The sequence below is a fragment of the Elgaria multicarinata genome, chromosome 5, assembly GCF_023053635.1.
Source record: "Elgaria multicarinata webbii isolate HBS135686 ecotype San Diego chromosome 5, rElgMul1.1.pri, whole genome shotgun sequence".
NCBI classification, from domain to species: Eukaryota; Metazoa; Chordata; class Lepidosauria; order Squamata; family Anguidae; genus Elgaria; species Elgaria multicarinata.
Genome location: NC_086175.1, coordinates 101,871,934 through 101,892,189, shown reverse-complemented (window position 1 = coordinate 101,892,189; position 20,256 = coordinate 101,871,934). Strand labels below are relative to the sequence as shown.

Sequence of the window (20,256 nt, the reverse complement as noted above, 5' to 3'; positions counted from 1 at the left end):
TGTGAATGGCTCTATTTTGGTTATATAAGCAAAGGAAGTCACATCCTGAAAACTGGAAATAGAGGAAATTATATTTTTGTTTTGGTCCATTAGGGTCAAGAAGACCTTTCTCCCAGCTTCATTCTACATTTTGGGCCTGTTCTCACGACCACAGTGGCTTGTTTAAGCTGTGAGGCATGCCAGGCACAATTTGCCTAATTTACCAGTCTGGGCATGGGTTGTGTTATCCAAACCCGGGCAGCATGGCTTGCTAGAGGGGGAAACAACCCTCAAATAACTCAACAACAAGCTATGGGTTATTGTAAAATGCATAGAGAAATTGTTTGAGGTAATTGGTAAATTGAATAAATTGAATAAATTAAGATGTTTGGGCACCAGGATGGGGAAGAATTCAGCTTCTCTCACTACAAGCGAGATATGCTACTTTGTTTTGTTACACCAGAAGTGTGAATTACAGATACACAATGCCATATATTTATATATTTATTCTTGAGTACAGAATACATGTGAGTATTCACTTCACATCAGTTACAATAAAGCCACCGTGACAAGGGCATATTTTTATTTAATTAGTGTGTGTGTGTGTGCGCGCATGCGCGCGCCACCTTATGACAAAATTCACAGGTAGCTGATAGAATAAAAAGGCTATCCAGGTAAAAGAGGCTATCCAGGTACAAGCAGAATCAATGAAGAACAGTGCTTTGAATACCCAGGTCAGATAGCCTCTCCAGAAGTGTACTGTAGTTAGTGGTACACGTTACTGAGAGGTCCATGAGAATCAACAGGGTCATTCTCCTTGTCTTTCTCTTGGCAAAGGTCATCCCACAAGGCAACTGAATCAGTTTCAGTACCAAAACCAGGCCTAACCCCCAATGTAAAGGGATCTAGAAAATCAGTTCCATCCAAAACCACAAAGCGTCTTGTGGCACCTTAAAGACTAACAAATCTATTTATTCTGGCACAAGCTTTCATAGCTACTGTCCATTTCATCCATGAGGTGTCAACCTCAGATTGGCCAATCTATATAATCTATACAGTCATGTGGGGAGTGTGTGTGTGTGTGGGGGAAATGTAAGCAGTGTTTTTCAAAGCTATCTGAATCAGATAGCTTTGAAAAATCCCAGTGGGGATATATCCCCCCTTTTTTTTACTAAAGATTTAGTAGTTCAGAAATGGCTACGGCCACACTCAAGACAGGCATTTTTTTCCTTTTGTTTGTTATTCACAGCTATTGTATGGTGTCGATTTTGCTCTGACTTTATACTGTTAGTTTTACCCTACCTTGTGCCTGTTTGGTGCATTCTCTTCCCCTCCTTATTGTTTTATTATGATTTTATTAGAATGTAAGCCTATGCGGCAGGGTCTTGCTATTTACTGTTTTACTCTGTACAGCACCATGTACATTGATGGTGCTATATAAATAAATAAATAAATAAATAAATAAATAATAATAATAGATTTAACTAGGGGTGTGCACGGACCCCCCACTCCGCTTCACTTTAAGATCCGCCATTTTCGGATCGGCCCGCTCCGCCCCGCCCCCACTCCGCCTGTGCCCACTCCGCTCCGCTCGGAGCTCCGGATCCGGATCGGAGCTCCGGTCCCCCCCCATTGGGGGGGTTACCGGGCCCTGCCGCCATCGCCGCCCATGCAGCGACGGCGGCAGAGCCCGGTAAGGAGGAGGGGGGCCTTACCTGCCTCCGTCCGTGGTCCGTCGCCATCTTCAATTGAGCCCGTGGTTCCACCAGGAAGTCTGGGCCGCAAGTGCGGCCCAGACTTCCTGCTGGAACCACGGGCTCAATTGGAGACGCGGACGGACCGCGGACGGAGGCAGGTAAGGGAGAGGAGGGCGGGGGGCGTTACCGGGCCCTGCTGCTGTCGCCGCATGGGCGACAGCGACAGCGGCAGGGCCCGGTAAACCCCACTTACCTTTCCGGCGGAGCTCCGGATCGTGGCGAAGGATCCGCCTTCACCTCGATCCTCTTCGCCACGCTCCGCCGGCCCCCCAATCCTCTTCGCCTCCGCCTTAAGGGCAGGCGAAGCCCCCCGCTCCGCTACTGCTTCTCCGGTCCGATTAGAAGCGGAGCACATCCCTAGATTTAACTATCTGGAAAAAAAAACAGGGAGGAAAAGCGAAAGCCCTACAAAGCCTGGGTTTGCACAAACTACCCAGCCAGCCAGCCTCACCAGGTTATTTTCCCTCCGTGATCAAACCCAGTCAAAGCCTTTTACAATTTGTAAATTATTAAGTGTGCCTTGAGTATCTAGAACATCATATTTACTAATGGTGATCTCAATTCTCTGAGTGCCGGTCTTTATGTAGTCAATATGGCACCATCCACACCCGAGGGAGATATCAGAAGGCTTGTGGGAACTCCAAGGTTTGCAGAAGTACAAAAAATATTTAGAAAAAACTTCTTACTTGCGGCTCCCCCAAAAGCAGCCCGATGAGGACTGAGAATGGAATGGAGTGTAATGTCTCAGATTCTGAACAGAAGCACTTCATATGGCAACATTTTGTTGCAGATCCACTTATCTGCTTATAATTAGCATTTTTAATATAAGAGCAGTCACAGCTACACATTTCTCCAGACTATAAAACAGTGAAGGCAACATATCTTTCACTTAGTACTATTAAATAAATAGTATCACCATATCTATTTGGATGAGTCAGTCAAACTAGAACAAAACATTGCATAAAGCACATGTAACAAACTCGCTCCATATTGCCCACTCCCAATGTGCCTTTTCTCTAAGTTGCTAACCCAGTTTCAGTTTGTTATCACAACCATCTTTTAAAAATATAGGAGCAATGTGAAAATAGTGGTGTGCTTTCATGCTTCCCCACCAGTGGCGACCCTACTAATAGGCAGAGTGAGGCAGCTGCCCTCAGGTGGCAAATACTGGAGTGGGTGGGGAGTGGCAATGAGATGTTGGAGAACAAAGCCATATGGGCTACATTGCCTGCTCTGTGGCTCCCAAGCTAACCTACTGCCCTTAGAAGGACATTGTGTAAAAATAAAGATTCAGCTACAATTCTGATCAGCTTCTAGATGTCTAATGGGAGGCACCATCGCTTCAAGTTGCACAATATCTTGGGCCAGTCCTGTTCCCCACAGTTCACAAGAACAGTTCCCCTGGCTCAGACCAAAAGTCCATCTAGCCCAGCGCTGTGTTTCAAATTGTGGTCAGCCAGATACCCCAATGGGAGGCACGAAGGCAAAAGCCACCCCATGTTGAAGTACACCATGAAGTTCCATTTAGTTGTCATGGCTTGCATCCACTGACAGACCTGTAGGGACATAGGAAGCTCCCTTATACTGAGTCAGGCCACGGGTCCATTTAGTCCAGTATTGTCAACACTGATTAGCAGCGTGTCTCCGAGGTTTCACACAGGATTCTATCCTAGCCCAACCTGGAGATGCTGTGGATTGATCCTGGCACCTTCTGCATGTAAAGCAGGTATTCTACCACTGAGCAACAGACTTCTGGTCTGATCCAAGGGCACTGCTGCCTTCCATGGATTTCCTCTAGTCTTCAATCCTTTCAGACTAAGGACCTACTCTTAGCTCACGTCCATTTTATTATTTTACCATGTGGTGGTAGTGCTGCTGTTGCAACCCACCTTAGGTGAGGCCACAACAAAATATTAGGCCCTGAACTACCAGCAGAAGACCAAGGAGTACCCGCCATTACTTCTTCTTGTAGCTGCATCTTCCCTAAATTCATTATGGATTATGTGAAGATCCCTAATCTACTGCCAATCAATTCCACAGTGTGACTCCAAATTTTAGTATAATGAGGGTGCCAGCAGAACATAAACTCCTGGAGGAATGGATTCCTTCCCACCCATCCCCACTCCCGCAGTTACCCAATCCTCTGCTCTGGAGTATTGGGGGACCTTCTGGGACAGATTTGGGGTGTGTGCCTGTGGGGCACAGTGGGGAGGACAGCAAAGGGAAGTCCCACTGCATGTGTAGAAGTCTGCTCATGTGTGAGAACGAGAGAGAGAAAGAGAGAAGAATTTATATCTATTTGCTCCATAGAATAGGAGAGTTTTAGAAACTTCTGTTTCCCCCACCTTCCTTATTTAGTTGTCTTCATTCTAAATGTCCACATTTCCCTCCCCACACCCAAGTCCTACCTGAAAGGCCAACTTCAGTCTTCTTCTGCTCAGCTGTTCTACCTCTGTGTGAGATGGGGACATCTTTCATATGGTATGGTAATGCTAAAGGAAATTATACTTTCTGAATGCCTTAAATGTGACATGGAAGAAAGTGTGGGTTTATAAATCAGTGAAACAGTTTGGGCTTTCCCAGCCTGCTGTATACTGGCCTCTGAGTTACCATCACATACGTAGGAGTAGCAGAGATGATTTGAGTCAATTGTCACCAAGCAGAGACATTCCTCTCACATCTCTAGATAGAAGCTGACTAATCTCTCTACCCAGTAGAGAAAGACTCGTCGCACGAAAGGTTTATTCTCACAGTTTTCTCTTTCTTTATTCACAGGCACGAAATATTTTCCAAGGACCCAGGTGAGGTGAAATAGAGGCCGAATGGGAAGAAAGCCAAACAAATGAACCAAGATGACACATGAGCATCTTCTGTGAGTCATAGTTAGTCCAAGCCTTCAAAGCAGTTGGTGGGAGAGGGTGTCTTGGATAGGCACTCTGCAGAAATACAAAAAACATTTAGGAAAAAAATCTTAGGGTGGCTCCCCAAAAACAGCCCAATGAGGACTGAATTCAGTGAGCAAGGAATGATGGCTGGCTGGCTGGCTGGCTTGCTGGGATGGGTGGGTGGGTGGGCAATAGAAAAGCAGGTGAAGCCAGAATGGAATGAATTGTAGTATCTAGGATTCTGAACAGAAGCACTTCATATCTACAACATTTTGTTGCAGGTCCCACTTCTAAAAGCCACTTTTCAAAATATAAATACATTTCCAAAGCAGCATATAAAATAATGAAGCAAAAAAGAGCTGTATAACCATTTCATCCCCATTTTGCATTGCCATTCATGGTGAGTGCAGCACCAACATCTTTCTTCATCTTTCTGAGGCGGTGTCATGTCTTTTTACAGATCTCATGTGAATTGAATGCCCCCACATCCCTGTGGAATATACACACCACTAACTGACACACAGAGAACTAACTTTCATTATGGCAGATGCAGGGAGTCATGCGCTGAGCAATTCACACAGCAGACGAAATTCAAAATCCTCACATATCACTGTACCAGATTTCCCCCCAGGTACTGCTTTCTGCATGGAAATGTAGGTAGGATCCAAATGAAAGCTACTATTCAGTTATTCTAACCATAAGCTTTAGTACTCTTTTGGTGGCGACCACTTTTTGCTTTATAGTCCCATTTCAAGTATTCATTATTCACCAAATTCCGCAAATATAAATCTTTGGTCCGCAATTGGGCCAACCAAAATGCCACAAAAGATTCAGCAAGCTTCTGCGTTCTGTGGAACGTTTCATCAGGCTAGGTGCTACAAAAATCAGGGGTTGGGGGAACAACAGAAAATCCTCCAAATTATGTATTTATTTATTTATTACATTTGTATACCGCCCAATAGCTGAAGATCTCTGGCAGGTTCACAAAAATTAAATCCATGAAAAGCATAATAAAACTACCAACAGTCTAAAAACACAAATACAAAATACAATATAAAAAGCACAACCAGGATAAAACCACACAGCAAAAATTGATATAGATTAAAATACGGAATTAAAACAGCAAAGTTTAAATTTAAGTTAAATTAGGTGTTAAAATACTGAGAAAATAAAAAGGTCTTCAGCTGGTGACGGAAGGAATACAGTGTAGGCGCCAATTAGGCCAGTTGTTATGTCTATGAGGCCTACAAGTCTCGATCCAATTTCAAAATGGAGATTGTTGACTTGTAGGTGATGCAGGTATCAGATTACACCTAGCAATCTGGGATAAAGAAACCAGGGCTGCTCCCCCATTCACCTCCATTTCTGAAAACATAAAGGCTGGATGTAAATCTATATTTGTTTTTTATGTGCCTTGTTTTTTACATTATTACATTTGTTTTTTACATTTTGCCACTCAGGGCAGAATCTACACCCAGAAGAAGATGATCTTCTACCACCTAAAGAGGGACTTTTCATTATGAAGGTTCAATTCCCTCCAACCACTAGGTAATCCTATACATTTCAGCTTCAATATACTTTTCTACCTAATGCACCACCTAAAATTAATCTCTGGTTTGGTTAATACAAAGACAAACATGTTTCACTTTACTTCTGTTTTCTGCCAGTCCAGACTAAGGGTCCTCTAAATGAGAAATTTATTGCACACTCATGATTGGCCACTCGCAGAAGTTTTTGGGACCATTCTATGACGTCATCAACTACCAGGACGTCTCCTGCAGTATCCCCTGGAAATCTCGCTATCAAAAGAACCACTTTTAATGTAATAATATACAGGGAAAAGCGGGATCTTCCATCACTAGATGGCATTGTTTCAGTAGAAGTGAAGGGAGGGGTAGTATTCAGTTCAAAGTACACGGTTACCCCTCTCCACCTGTGTATTGCAGCCCATAACAATCATGCTAAAGAATCAGGAAGCACAAAGCCCTTGGTAAGCAACATGATTTCCCCTTAATGTAGAGAAGCTCTAAGAGACAGATCTAATCCCTGTAACACTTACCATTGAATAATTCATTCAGTTTGTAATCTCCACTTTGAGACTGAGCCTAAACTGTAGCCCTCATGGCCACAACATCTGACTTAATCTTTGTACTTTGTTGTTATCATCACCACTACCACGACCAAACACGCACATGCACATTGCTTTTTGGACTTGATGAAGAGTTCTGGAGAACATGAAAGCTTGCACAATATTTGTGGCATTTTGGTTGGTTCTAATAAAGGCATTGCTGAACTGTGGATTATGGTTTTGTTTTGTTTTTGTTTTAAAAATCTGTGGTTTACTTGGTGCTTAGTCATACATCTCCAGTCCTTACTATAGCCATGCATGTTCTGATAATATCTAGATTAGATTATTGCAATGTGCTTTGTATGCGGCTGCCTGTGGAGATAGTGTGAAGATACCGAAGTATCAGAGCCTATGTACACCAGTTGCTGGGGAATTGAGCAGGAGTGTGTTCTTGCACTCATGCCCTATATGTGGGTTTCCCATGAGCAGCTGGTTGACCATTGTGTGAACAAAATGCTGGACTAGATGGACCCCTGGTCTGATCCAGCATGGTTCTTCTTATGTTCTTATGTAAGATATTTAGAAGCTGTAGTTAGTGAAAATAGAGCCACTGGGCTGCTAGCTGGCATTAATAAGAGGAAATATATCTTTCTAATTCTTAAGTCCGTATTTTGAATTGATCTTAGAAAACATTCAGGAGCCACTGCCATACTTAAGGAACTACAGTGACTATCAGTGTGTTTTTGGGTTCAATTCAAAGTGCTGGTTTTGAACTTCAAAACCCTAAGTAGTTTTGGGCCAGGATATCTGAAGAATCTCCCACTCCCATATGAGCTTTTCTAACTCATAACATTTATTTCAAAGGCCTTATTCAAAGTGCCTCTGCCTTCTGAGGTGAGGTGGCTGGCAAAAAGTAACAGGGCCTTTGCAGTCATGGCACCCTGGCCCTGAAATTTATTTCTGAAACTGAAGCTGCTTTAGCTATTAACAGAGTTTGATGATGCTGGATTTTGTTGACTGTTTTAATCCTTTTTTTTTTTTACTTTTTGTTGCTGATTTTATTGTGATTATAATGTTAGCCATCTCAAGAATCCTCCTTGTGATTAGGAGGTAGGGCATAAATATTTTAAATCTACAAATAAATGGAGGAATGGCTGTAGCTCAATGCTCGAGTATGTGCTTCACATGCAAATGCTTATAGATTCAGTCCCTGGCACCTGCTTTAGCGCTGGGAAAGATTCCTCCCTGGAATCCTTGGAAGCCACTGCCAATCAATATAAATACTGAGGAAGATGCAACAGTGGCCTCACTTGGTATAAAGCAGCTTCCAATGTTTTGATCTCTAGATTGCTAAGCATTCATTTTTAGGGTAACACAGAGTGGATACAGATGATAGAGCCTTAGTAAGTGGAGTCTGATGGCACCGAAGTTAGTGGGGCAGTGAATCCGTTGGGTTTCAGTCAGAACCAGTCAGAACGCTAAAGGAGCTTTAGAATTCTGATTAAAATCCAGAGCGGATTCACTGTCCCACTGATTTCAGAGCCACCAGCTTCCACTGACCTTAGTTGCTCACATACATTTTTCTGTTCCACTATTGCCTCTGTTCAAAAACCTGCAGAACTTGTTTGACCAGAGGCAATAAAGGTCAAAATAAAGAAATGTATACACCACAAGCAAAAATGGCCACAGAACCTTCTTTGGTACTACCCATTATCAAGGTGTCACTTACAGTGACACCAATAATAATCCGGGCCATCCGGATTATTATTTTTTTCCATGGAACTTTCTTTTGATAAACAAGGATGAAAGACCTAGAGGCTTTCATGAGTGGCTTGAAAATCACTAGAATTATCATCACTGAATCTTTAACTAAAAACTATCTTTGATTTTCTTTTCTGCTATTTATGCATGAATATTGTTGGTTAATGCATTGCTTGTAAAAACATGCTATGATGAAAAGTGAAGTAATTGTTAACTTTGCCCTGTCCTGGACGGGGTTGCACTCTCCCTAAAGGATCGGGTCCGTAGTTTGGGGGTGCTCTTCGATCCAGAACTGTCACTTGAGGCACAGGTGAACTCAGTGGGAAAGAGCACCTTTTATCAGCTTAGGCTGATATACCAACTGCGCCCTTATCTGGACAGTGATAGCCTAGCTACAGTTATCCATGCTCTGATAACCTCTCGTTTGGATTACTGCAATGTGTTATACGTGGGGCTGCCTTTGAAAACGGTCCGGAAGCTTCAGCTGGTACAAAACAGGGCAGCCCGTTTACTAACAGGGACTGGCTGGCGAGATCACATTACGCCAGTCCTTTTACAACTTCATTGGCTGCCAGTCCAGGTCCGGGCCCGATTCAAAGTGCTGGTATTGACATTTAAAGCCCTAAACGGTTTGGGGCCAGGTTATTTGAAGGAACGCCTCCTCCCATATGTACGTGCCCGGACCTTAAGATCATCTACAGGGGCCCTTCTCCGTGAGCCCCTGCCAAAGGAAGTGAGGCAGGTGGCTACTAGGAGGAGGGCTTTCTCCGCTGTGGCACCCCGGTTGTGGAATGAGCTCCCCAGAGAGGTCCGCCTGGCGCCTACACTGTACTCCTTTCGTCGCCAGCTGAAGACCTTTTTATTCACTCAGTATTTTAACATTTAATTTTAACTTAAATTTAAATTACACTGTTTTAACTCTGTATTTTAACCTTATATCAATTTTGCTGAGTGGTTTTATCCTGGTTGTGCTTTTTATATTGTATTTTGTATTTGTGTTTTTAACTTGTTGGTTGTTTTATGATGGTTTTAATTTTTGTGAACCGCCCAGAGAGCATCGGCTATTGGGCGGTATAAAAATGTAATAAATAAATAAATAAATAAATAAACTTTGGGGTAACGAATATTATTAACAAATATGATTAAAGATGAATATTATCAACATATATTAATGTATAGACTCACGCAAGCCTATATTGTGATCCTAAGTACATAGAAAGGTGTATAATTCATCAAAATCAACAGAAATTACTTTTAATACCTAATACTTACTAAAAAACATATTTTTAAATGGTCATATTCGTTACTAGGGAAAACAACATGGTAAATAGGTCAACACACTTGATCTGCTGTCAGAAGGGAAGCAATTGATGTTTTTGCTTTTCGAGTGTGGTGAACGACTTCTGCTACCACAAACTGAAGCTTACTACAAATTCTATTTAGGGACATATTTACATACACATGAATGTTATAGCCATCTTCTTTCCCCTGCCTGATAGTGGTTTCATGTTCAGCTACATTCTGGTATATTACCAAAGTAACAGAACTTGCAGCTTAATCAGAAGACTGCAAAACTAAATCTAAAACAGCAATTGCCAATTCATAAACAAGATTTTAAAACATCAAGAACATATAGTGCAATATGTTTCTACTTCCATTCACAAAATCTATCTCCTTAAGCTCCTTTACACTGTATCAGTGTGAAATAAATGATACTTTCAGGCAATATGGGGAAAGATAAGTGTCTAGTGCAGCGGTCCCCAACCTTTTTGGAACCAGGGACCGATTTCGTGGAAGACAATTTTTTCACAGACCAGGGGGTGGGGGTTTGAGGGGATGCCTTCACGTAATCAACCCCCTTTAATACCTGGTTTTTGTATTAGAAGCAGGAAGTGCAGCTAGACTTTCAATGATAATTGAAAAAAGTGTGTTTTTAAGATGAAAAATATCACAGGAAACATTTTTCATTTTGTTCAAATAAAAGAAAACAAGCAGCCAGGCCGCTGCTTGCTGTTGTTGTGCTCGCTGAGATATGGGCGGGAACTACCTCGTGGCGGCCAGCCTGGACCTACCCTGGGGTGGAGAAGAGCCGCGGAGAGAACCGCCCCAGGGGGTGGGACCAGGGAGGAGGCTGGGTGGCGGCCAGGGTCCCGCCCGCCTGGTCCCCGAGAGGGAGGAGCGAAGCTGCGGCGGCAGCCTCTCCACCCCTGCCACCACACCCTGAAGCCACTTTCCCACAGCAGCTCTAAGAGCGCCCCCTCCACTCCAGCGTCGTGGCTTCGCTTCAGCTGGGTGGGCGCCCAGCCAAAGTGGAGCCAGGACGCTGGAGCGGGCAGGTGACTTTGGAACGGCGCGCCCGGAAGTGGGTGGGTGAAAGTAGCTCACCTATGCGGCCCGGTGTCCAGGAAAGCGGCCAGAAGACCAGCTAATTAGACGGAGATACAGATGTGGGCAGTGTGCCCAGTCAAGTCCAGGAATTCAGCCAAAAACCCAGTCCCCACAGATAACACCGCAGTTCGTCTCCAGCTGTGCTAGCACAGTTAACTCTTTAATATCAGAGTTACAAAGATTGCAAAACATGAGGCAGAGTCCAGTTCCATTCCCAGAGTCAAAGGCTTACGACAGGCAGAGAAAATCCAAGAAACAGTCCAGAAGTCCAGGGACACAAGCAGGTCACGAATTCCAAGGCCGACATCAAACCAGGATACACGGTCACAAAGATCAGAAGCAGGAACCAAGAGCTTTCGCCAGGATGCTCAGTTAATCTCTGGCAAAGTTCCTGTTGCTTCCCTACTCTCTAAATACCCCTCCCTGGCAGCTACAGGTGTTCCCTAATGACCTGACGTTTAGCATAAATACACAGAGACCTGCACTGGGCTTCTTTTTCCACCTTATGCTGCCTAAACAACTGTGCAGGTAAGTTTATTGCTTCTCCCTCTGCGTGTTCTGCATTGGCCAAACTCCCTGCTGGTTTAATTACTGGCACACTGTTATTCAACTCTGCCTCCACTTCATTCTCTGAGTTGGCCCCGCTCCCAGCTGGCACCAGTTCCGCAGTCGTGACACTAGCCTCTGTCTGCCCCGGTACTGCTTCCTCCTCCTCTGAGTCCATCCCCTCAAACTCTTCAGAGAGCATAACACTCGGTTCCTAACAGTACCGGTCCATGGCCCGGGGGTTGGGGACCCCTGGTCTAGTGTACAAAGTCTACACAGTTCCTATTTGTGGTGTATTTGACTGCCATGCTGCCAATAGAACTAGAAAAGTGTCTTTTCTCAATAGGCGTCTGAGCACCTTAATCCCTGAATCTCACAAGGTGGGGTCCAATGATGTCACATGATCACCAATTATTGAAATACAAAAAGAAAAAAGAGAAAGAAAAACATTGGGCTTCCCCCCTATTTTTTTTTGAAGGGGGTGTTGGGGGGGAATGCAAAACCTCTTGTGCAATAGTTTATTTGTCAGAATAAGTAATTTTTTTTATTAGCAGTGCTTTAAATTAATGGCTAGTAATCAATGTTAGTCCACTTAGAGTAGACCTATTGAAATGAATGAGACTTAAGTTAGTCACAACTAACTTAAATTACATTTCAAAGGGCCTACTTTATGTAGGGCTAACATTGCAAAATTTCTAGATAGAAGATTCAAAGCATGAAATTTTATCTCATTTTATTGTTGCCACCCACCTTACATAATTTGTGTAGTGAAAAGGCAAGATATCAATTTAATAAATAAAGTAAAATTTAAAAATGCACAAACCATTTTATGTGGTAAGATGGCTGCACGGGTGCAGTTTAAACATTTCCCCCTTTTGGTTTGCATATACGGCATCTTGTAACAACTCCAATTAACCCATTTCCCCAGCGCTTAGCAATGTTGCCTCAAATCAAGGTCTGGATGCATAATTTAAATCCACAGGGACTCAAAGGAGTTTCTTTTTTTAAAGCATCCATTCAATCGACATTTCCACAAACGTCTGTAAGAATCAGCGCACACTTTAATCTCAGAGTTGCAGTTGTTGCTTTTGAAACAAGTTTCTGATCTCCATGGCTTCAGACAGAGATTTGAAAATGTGATGCTAATACATGCTAACACTTCTGGTGGGTTGGCAAAGAGAGGAAGTAGAATTGTTCAAAGCCATTGTTTTTCTAAATCTCATCATTACTTAAACAAAAATCTTAATCAAAAACTGAGGTACTGAACCGTGTACTGCTCTCCCCTCCCCCACCCCCACCGCCCAATATTTAAAGTGAACGATTTGAGTGACAGAAGCTGCTTCCAGATGAGGCTTCACCATGATGTGCAACTCCCTCAAGCACACTTTGAGGTAAAGTAGGAGATTTATTTGAATTGGGGCCACTCTGGTCTGAATTCACCTCTCTTCCTCTTAGGCAGCACTCTAGATGTGTAGGAAAGGGCATGTTGACCATAATCTATGGAGGTTATTTTGCCATTTCCACAGGGGCAGCTGTGTTAGGGACTGCCTATACGCTCTGAAAGGCCCGCAGAAGGTTCACAGTGGCGCTCTATCGATTATATGATGCAGCAACCACCTTGCACCCATTGTGGGGCTTTCCTGCAAAGCTGCAATGTGAAAAAAAGCCAGGGACTTACCCCGACATTTTCACCAGCATGAGGTGAACACGGTGCATCCACCATCTATACACGTACCAGTGTTGCGCTGGAGGCATTTTGGTTATTGTGGCAGCAATCCAGCTGTTGCAGCAAACCGAAACACATCGCTGGATGTACGGGCCGGTTGACTATATCACCAGGGCCGGTTCTATATCCCGGAAGAGCACTTGTGGCTCCAGGTTTTGCACCAATGCCATAATGCACACACTGCAGGGCATTGAGGGTACGCAAAGACCCTGAAACTACTCTCGCGGACCTTCTGGGGTCCTTCCGAATGGACCTCAAAAGGTACCTCTGCTCCTGCGCCAGGACCAAGGTGCCCCGGCAGAGACCATAAGGACTCCTGCAGCCCCTACCAAGCCGTGGTTTACCATCTCGCTCGACTTTATTGTCGACCTGCCCTCCTCCAAGGGTCACATGGCCACCCGGGTAGTGGTTGATTCCCCCACTAAAATGGCCCATTTTGCTCTGACCCATGGGGTCCCCAGCACCCACCAGACTGCACACCTGGTACTCAACCACATGTTCTGGCTCCATGGTCTCCCCGAAGCAGTAGTCTCTGATCAAGGAATGCAGTTTACTTCGTGGTTCTGGGCAGCCTTCCTCGAACTCCTTGGCATCGAATGAAGACTATCCTCGGCCTATCATCCACAGATGGACTGACTAACCAAGTGACTAAACCAGGTCCTGGAGCAATATCTCTGCTGCTTTTTAAGTTACCACCAGGACTGGGTGGAACTTTTGCCGCTAGCCGAGTTCGCGTAAACAATGCCTGCCATGCCTCCACGGGACAGAGTCCCTTTTATGCCAACTTAGGATACCACCTGCGGGATCACCCCTGCAGCCTCCCTTGTTCCGTTCGCCAACGATCGGGTCTCCCACATCCAGGAGACACAAGCGGAACTTGTGCGGCATCTGGTGAAGGCCAAGGCAGCCTACAAGAAGCAGGCGGATTGACGACGCCAGGCAGCACCCCCGCTTCAGCCCAGAGATAAAGTCTGGCTCTCCATGGAGCACTGCTGATCCAGCCGCCCCTCCGTCAAACTGGACTTCAAATATCAGGGGCCCTTCATGATCCTGCAACAAGTAAACCCGGTCATGTACAAATTGGATATTCCCCACACTCTCAGGATCCATCCGTTGTCCCACATATCCCAGTTGAAGCCCTACTTTGTGAATCCATTTCCCAGGCACACCAACCCACCACCACCGCCCATCCAGATCGACAACCACGAGGAGTTCCAGGTAGCCCGGATCCTAGACTCCAAATGGCACCACAGCCAACTGTTCTACCTTGTGGACTGAGAGGGTTACAATCCAGAGCAACAGTCCTGGGAACCGGCGGACCACATCAACGTGCCCGCTAAACTTTGGGCATTCCACCGCAGACACCCAGACAATCCTGGACCCTAAATGGGGAATGGAACCCATCCCCCGGGGGAGGGGGGTACTGTAGCGGCTGCAGTGCACCTTGCTGGCTGCAGAGTAGTTGCAGGATCCATGCTCATATCATCACGCACTCACAGGTGGACTGATGCAGACCAGCTGGGAGCAGCTAGGAACGGGCTGTATAAGAACTGCATTTCCACTCCAGCTTTGCCACAGCAACATGGCCTCCTATGCTTGCTGCAGCCTGTTCCTGACTACCTGCAATCTCAGACCTTGCCTGACATTCTGTTTCTCCTGACCATGCCTTTTGCCTCTGCCTCTGCCTGAACTCTGTTTGCCTCTGGACTCCGAATCCTGCTTGCCTCTGGACCTTGCCTTTTGCCTCTGGCCCTGCCTGGACTCTGTTTGCCAGTTCCACTGCCAGCCATCCTTGCGTTCCTGCACTGAGGCCTTGCCGCCCACGCTCTGGATTCTGACACAACTCTGTTTTGAGAAGCTTACCTCAACTGACTAGCCACTGTTTTTCTGGTTCCTTTGTTTTTGAATTGAACAATTTTAATTTGCTTTTTAAATCTTTTATTGTTTATACCTATGTTCACCGCTTTGGAATCTGTGTCAGATAATTGAGCGGTATATAAATATTGTTAATAATATATTAATGCAGAATACATTAACAGTGCTGAATTGTCATCCTCACTCTCTAGGAACTAGCTGAATCATGTTTAATTCAATAGTAACCAAGTACAATGATAGGAATGACCACACATTCCACATTTAATGCTAAGACTTAACTTTAATGGAGGGCCAGGGGAGGGACATATATTCAATGAGAAAAACATTATAGCATTAGTCATAAGGGTTTGGCTATCTGTTCTGTTTACGTCCTGATGACTTATAATTATAAATAATAAAATAAACTCTGTGTGCATCTCCATGCACAGTTTACATTATCCAAATGGAGGCTGGTGACTCCAATGTCAGTGGGATGGTAAATCCACTGGATTTCAGTCAGAACTCCAAAGGAACTTTCCAAGCTGCACCTAATCAGAGAATAGTAGAGTTGAAAGGTGTCTATAAAGCCATTGAGTCCAACCCCCTGCTCATTTCAGGAATCTACCTTAAACCATACCTGACAGATGGCTGTCCACCTTCGATAGCTCCTTTAGCGTTCTCACTAAAACCAGGAGCGGATTCACCATCCTGGTGAGAACCAGTGTGGTGTAGTGGCTAAAGTGTTGGACTGGGAGTCAGGAGATACGGGTTATAGTCCGCACTCGGCCATGGAAACCCACTGGGTGACTTTGGGGCCAGTCACAGACTCTCAGCCCAACCTACCTCACAGCGTTGTTGTTGTGAGGATAAAATGGAGAGGAGGAGGATTACGTATGTCGCCTTGGGTTCCTTGGAGGAAAAAAGGCGGGCTATAAATGCAATAATAAATAAATAAATAAAATCAGAGCTGCCAGCCTCCATTGCATTAGTCCTATTCAGCTGTTCAAAGTCAGAGTATAGTGAACACATGAGGAAGGGGAACGTGCCAGCCGCTGCGCCCTCTCTTGTCATTTCCATCACTCTCTACACGTGGAGGGTGACTACTCCGAAGCGGACAGCCTCATCTATCTGTGGAAGCTCTCCAAGGTAAAGCTCCTCAGACAGAGGAAACTCTCTATTTCAGAAAGTCGTCATCCACATGGAAAGAGTGCCCCCCTCCTTGCATGTTTATTATACTCTGACTCTGAATGCCTGAATGGGGCTATTGTAACATTAAGAAGCAGTACTTTAATTTTTGTCTTTTCTTTTTCCCTTCCCAAGCATTTTCTCTTGTGTTTCATGTCTTTTTAAATTGTAAAGTTGAAGAACAGTCTTGTTCTTAAGGATCTGTAAGTCGCTTTGGGAAACTTACCAGCTGAAGAGTGAAGTATAAATTATTTACATTAAATATTTCTTTTTTAAAAAAAACCTTATTTAAAGCCAGACTCAAAGGCCGTTGGATCTTACCAGTCAGTGTACTGGTAAGGATCAGAACAACTGCTAACACTTTACATTGCAGCATGATTGAGGTTATATTTTATTTTATTTATTTATTATTACATTTCTATACCGCCCAATAGCCGAAGCTCTCTGGACGGTTCACAAAAATTAAAACCATAATAAAACAACCAACATGTTAAAAGCACAATTACAAAATACAGTATAAAAAGCACAACCAGGATAAAACTACACAACAAAATTGATATAGGATTAAAATACAGAGTTAGAACAGTAAAATTTAAATTTAAATTAAAATTAAGTGTTAAAATACTGAGAGAATAAAAAGGTCTTCAGCTGGCGATGAAAGCAGTACAGTGTGGGCGCTATTGTATAGCGTCAATAGAACCTGATGACACAGTTTTACAAAGTGTTGCAAAAAAGAAAGCATTAACACTTGGATATTTTGTAAGGGAAATATAACATCGCTACTATACTGACATAAATCAATAAGGAAACACACACATAGCAGGTCCACAGTTGAAATCAAACAACATGTTTTTTCATCTTCCAACTTTACCCATTCCTAGAATTTGTCATCTCACCATATCTGTGTACCAAATTTGTAACAAACGGTGGAGAATAACAGAGTTTTGGGGCTGAGATTGTATTAGTTTTGTTTTGGGGTTTTTTGTTTTGTTTGTTGCAATCTTATAAATTTTACTTTAGAAATAAGTCTCATTGTGTTCAAATGGAACTTACTACCTGCTAGAGCATACCAAATGTTAATACTCAAAAAAAAAAAAAAAAAAAAAAACCCTATAGCATTTGGGAGGCTGTACCACATGGCATATAGACAGTGAGCCAGGATTTAAAAATAGTACATTTTGAAGTTGCTTCCAAAATCTAGTAGCACCTTCCCAACTACTACAATAATGTAAGAAGTGCAGGGTTTCCCATAATACTAGATCACCACAGCACTGACAAAAGATAAATGTGACATCTCCCACCATATAAACACAAATTTAACAGATCCTTGATAATGGCATGCCATGGTTTTAAACAGCTACCTCTGTTGTGCCATTATGGTCTTGGAGTTATATTAGCTCTGCAGCATTCCAAACCTGACACACTCCAGGTGTTTTGGACTACAACTTCTAGAATTCTGACCAATGGTCATGCTGGCTAGAAGTCAAAACGTCTGAAGGTCACCAGTTGTCGTGTGTGTCTGTGTATTATTTTCCATCTACCTCTCTCACTGATAGTGGCTTGTGTCACTTTTGATTCTGAAAACCTCACAGACCTAATATAGATGTATTTAAGGGGTCATAGGACTGTTTGTTCCACATTGCTCTTTCACAACAGAGACTGAGATAATTTAGAGTCCCTTGGAATATGAACTAAAAACCATATGGCACAAATCAGTTATCTCTTTACTTTTTAACCACCCGCTTGTACTTAGAGTCAAATATGGCTACAAAATGGATTTGCCATACTGTTTCAGTGAAAGCTTATGGGTTTTTAAACAACATTCGTGGTTGTGCAAATGGTCTCAAAGTTCATTATTCCAGACCAGCTAATCTGGATTTACAAGGCATGATTTCATGAATGCACCTGAAGTCTGAACAACTTTGGCCATTTTTGCTAAACGATGGAAGACGCAGAATGTTTCCTCTTCATGTGGAATAAGGCTTTTTAAATATCACAGTTAATATCTCAGTCTCTACTTTCAAAAAGTGCTTTGATGATTTGTAAACAGCACAGGATGGCCATTTACAAATCATCAAAAAAGAGGAAATGCATCATCAAAAAAGAGGATACCAATTTGCATAAAATTTGCATATGCTGATTTACATTATAGATGCAAATTTAGAAATTAGTATTATGATTTAAATAGAAATACAGTACATCTAACCATAACAGGGAAGACTGACAAGATGACTTACATGCCTTGCTCAGTCTGCTAATTCTATGTGGTTGATGGGCAACATCAGCTGTTCTTTGTGATGATTAAGCTGGACATGGACTGGACAGCCATTTAAATAGAGAGAAGTCCTCATGCAGCCCTTCAAATAGAGGACTGTCCTCTGTAAGAGGACATATGACCACCCTAGATAGGGGGGCTGGTTAAAAAGGGGTTAAAAGGGTACACAATGAGAGAGGAAACAAAAACGGATGAATTTATGCATTTAGTTCCAAAACAAGCATTATTCAAGGAGTTAGCTCCAGAATCATCATGGGCCCAATGAGTTGGCTCCAGAACCAGCATTATTTTAATTATTGCTTTTATAGCCTGCCTTTTTTCCTCCAAGGAACTCCAGGCAGTGTATGTAATCCCCCTCTCCTCTCCATTTCCCCCCTTACAACAGCAACCCTGTGAGGTAGGATGGGCTGTGAGTCTGTGACTGGCCCAAAGTCACCCAGTGGGCTGTCATTGCGGAGTGGGGATTAGAACTCGGATCTCCCAACTCCCAGTCCACCACTCTACCCACTACACCACAGTGGCTCCTCAGCAAAGAACCACTTTGCTGAATCACACCAAGGGGTGTCATTCTATTTCCAACTGTGGACAAACAGATTCTTCTGGAAGCTCATAAGTATGCCAGGTTTGGCTCCAGGTTTGAGGGGCATTAGACAAAGTGCCATCTAGTAGGCCCCCGGCTGCATTGGTGGTACTCGGTGGCAGCAGAACTCCAAGGGCGACTAAGAGTTACCATTTAAATTTCCTACAATGCACGAAGGAGTGAACTAGTATCACTCCAGGGGATTGTTTTAAAATTATTTTAGGATGTTTTTAAAATGATTTTAGAATTTTTTTAACAATGTATATTGTGTTTTGAGTTTTATGTATTTTATATTTACTGTTGTTCCCCGCCTTGATCAGAATGGAGAGGTGGGTAAGAAGATGATGATGATGATTGTGGGAATTTTAAATGATGGTTTGCAGACCTAACTGGCCAGCACTATGGAATTCACTACCACATGGCAGGAGTAAGCTATCCAGGCTGGAAAATTCACAGCACCATTGGCACAAGGCGATAACGCGCAGCAAATATTGAGTGACTTAAAACCTCCAGAGTTTTCTGACACCTCTGCACACCACTGTATCTTTGAAAGCATGCAGCTGCACAGCTACAGTTCATTGAATTTATGTGTTAGACATAATAACTAAGGGTGTGCAAAGTGGGTCTTCTCTGCCACAAAATTCAATCTGGAGGTCCGTAGTGGTTATTCTCTGCCTCGATTTCGGAGCCCCTCCCCCTCTCTCTGCCTCGTCGAATTACCCTCAAAAAACCATTCCGTATTCAGGTAACCAGTATTAACAGAAACGCTTACAGCTCCCTCAATTTTAAATATAAAGAGATAAACTTTGGCACAGTGATAACTCTTAAGGAGGGCTTTAGCCCCACCAAGTTTCAATCATGCTTTGATTTTTTAGGAATTTTTAAATGGAAATTAACAAAAATGCTTACATCTATGTTATTTTTTACAGATAAGAGCTGAAACATGGCAAGGTGATAGTTTTTAAGGAGGGCTTTAGCCATGCCAAGTTTTAATCAGATCAATTTTTAGGATTTTTTAAAAAAAATCCTACTCCAGTCTTTTCCAACGTGGTGCCCTCCAGATCTTATTGGACGGACACACACACACCCCGGAAATAAAGAGCCTGCCTGTGCCTGATTCAGGTATAGAAGCTTTCTCACTTACCAGCCAGCCCAGACTTCCATGAGACTGAACAGAAATATGCTTCCTCTCTCCCCATTCCCACAGCCAGAATCAGCAGCCAAAGAACACAGTCAGGGACAGCGCTGTGGC

The 20,256-nt window shown here is 43.5% G+C and overlaps 1 protein-coding gene across 1 annotated transcript in view; it reads right to left on the bottom strand.

Moving 5' to 3' along the window:
- The window catches only part of CLDND1 (claudin domain containing 1), a 42,589-nt gene extending 22,333 nt beyond the window's left edge, over nt 1–20,256 (bottom strand). The window contains exon 1 of the mRNA XM_063126928.1: nt 20,149–20,256. The gene's annotated coding sequence lies outside the window, so the exon portion shown is untranslated. The remainder of the gene's footprint in view (nt 1–20,148) is intronic.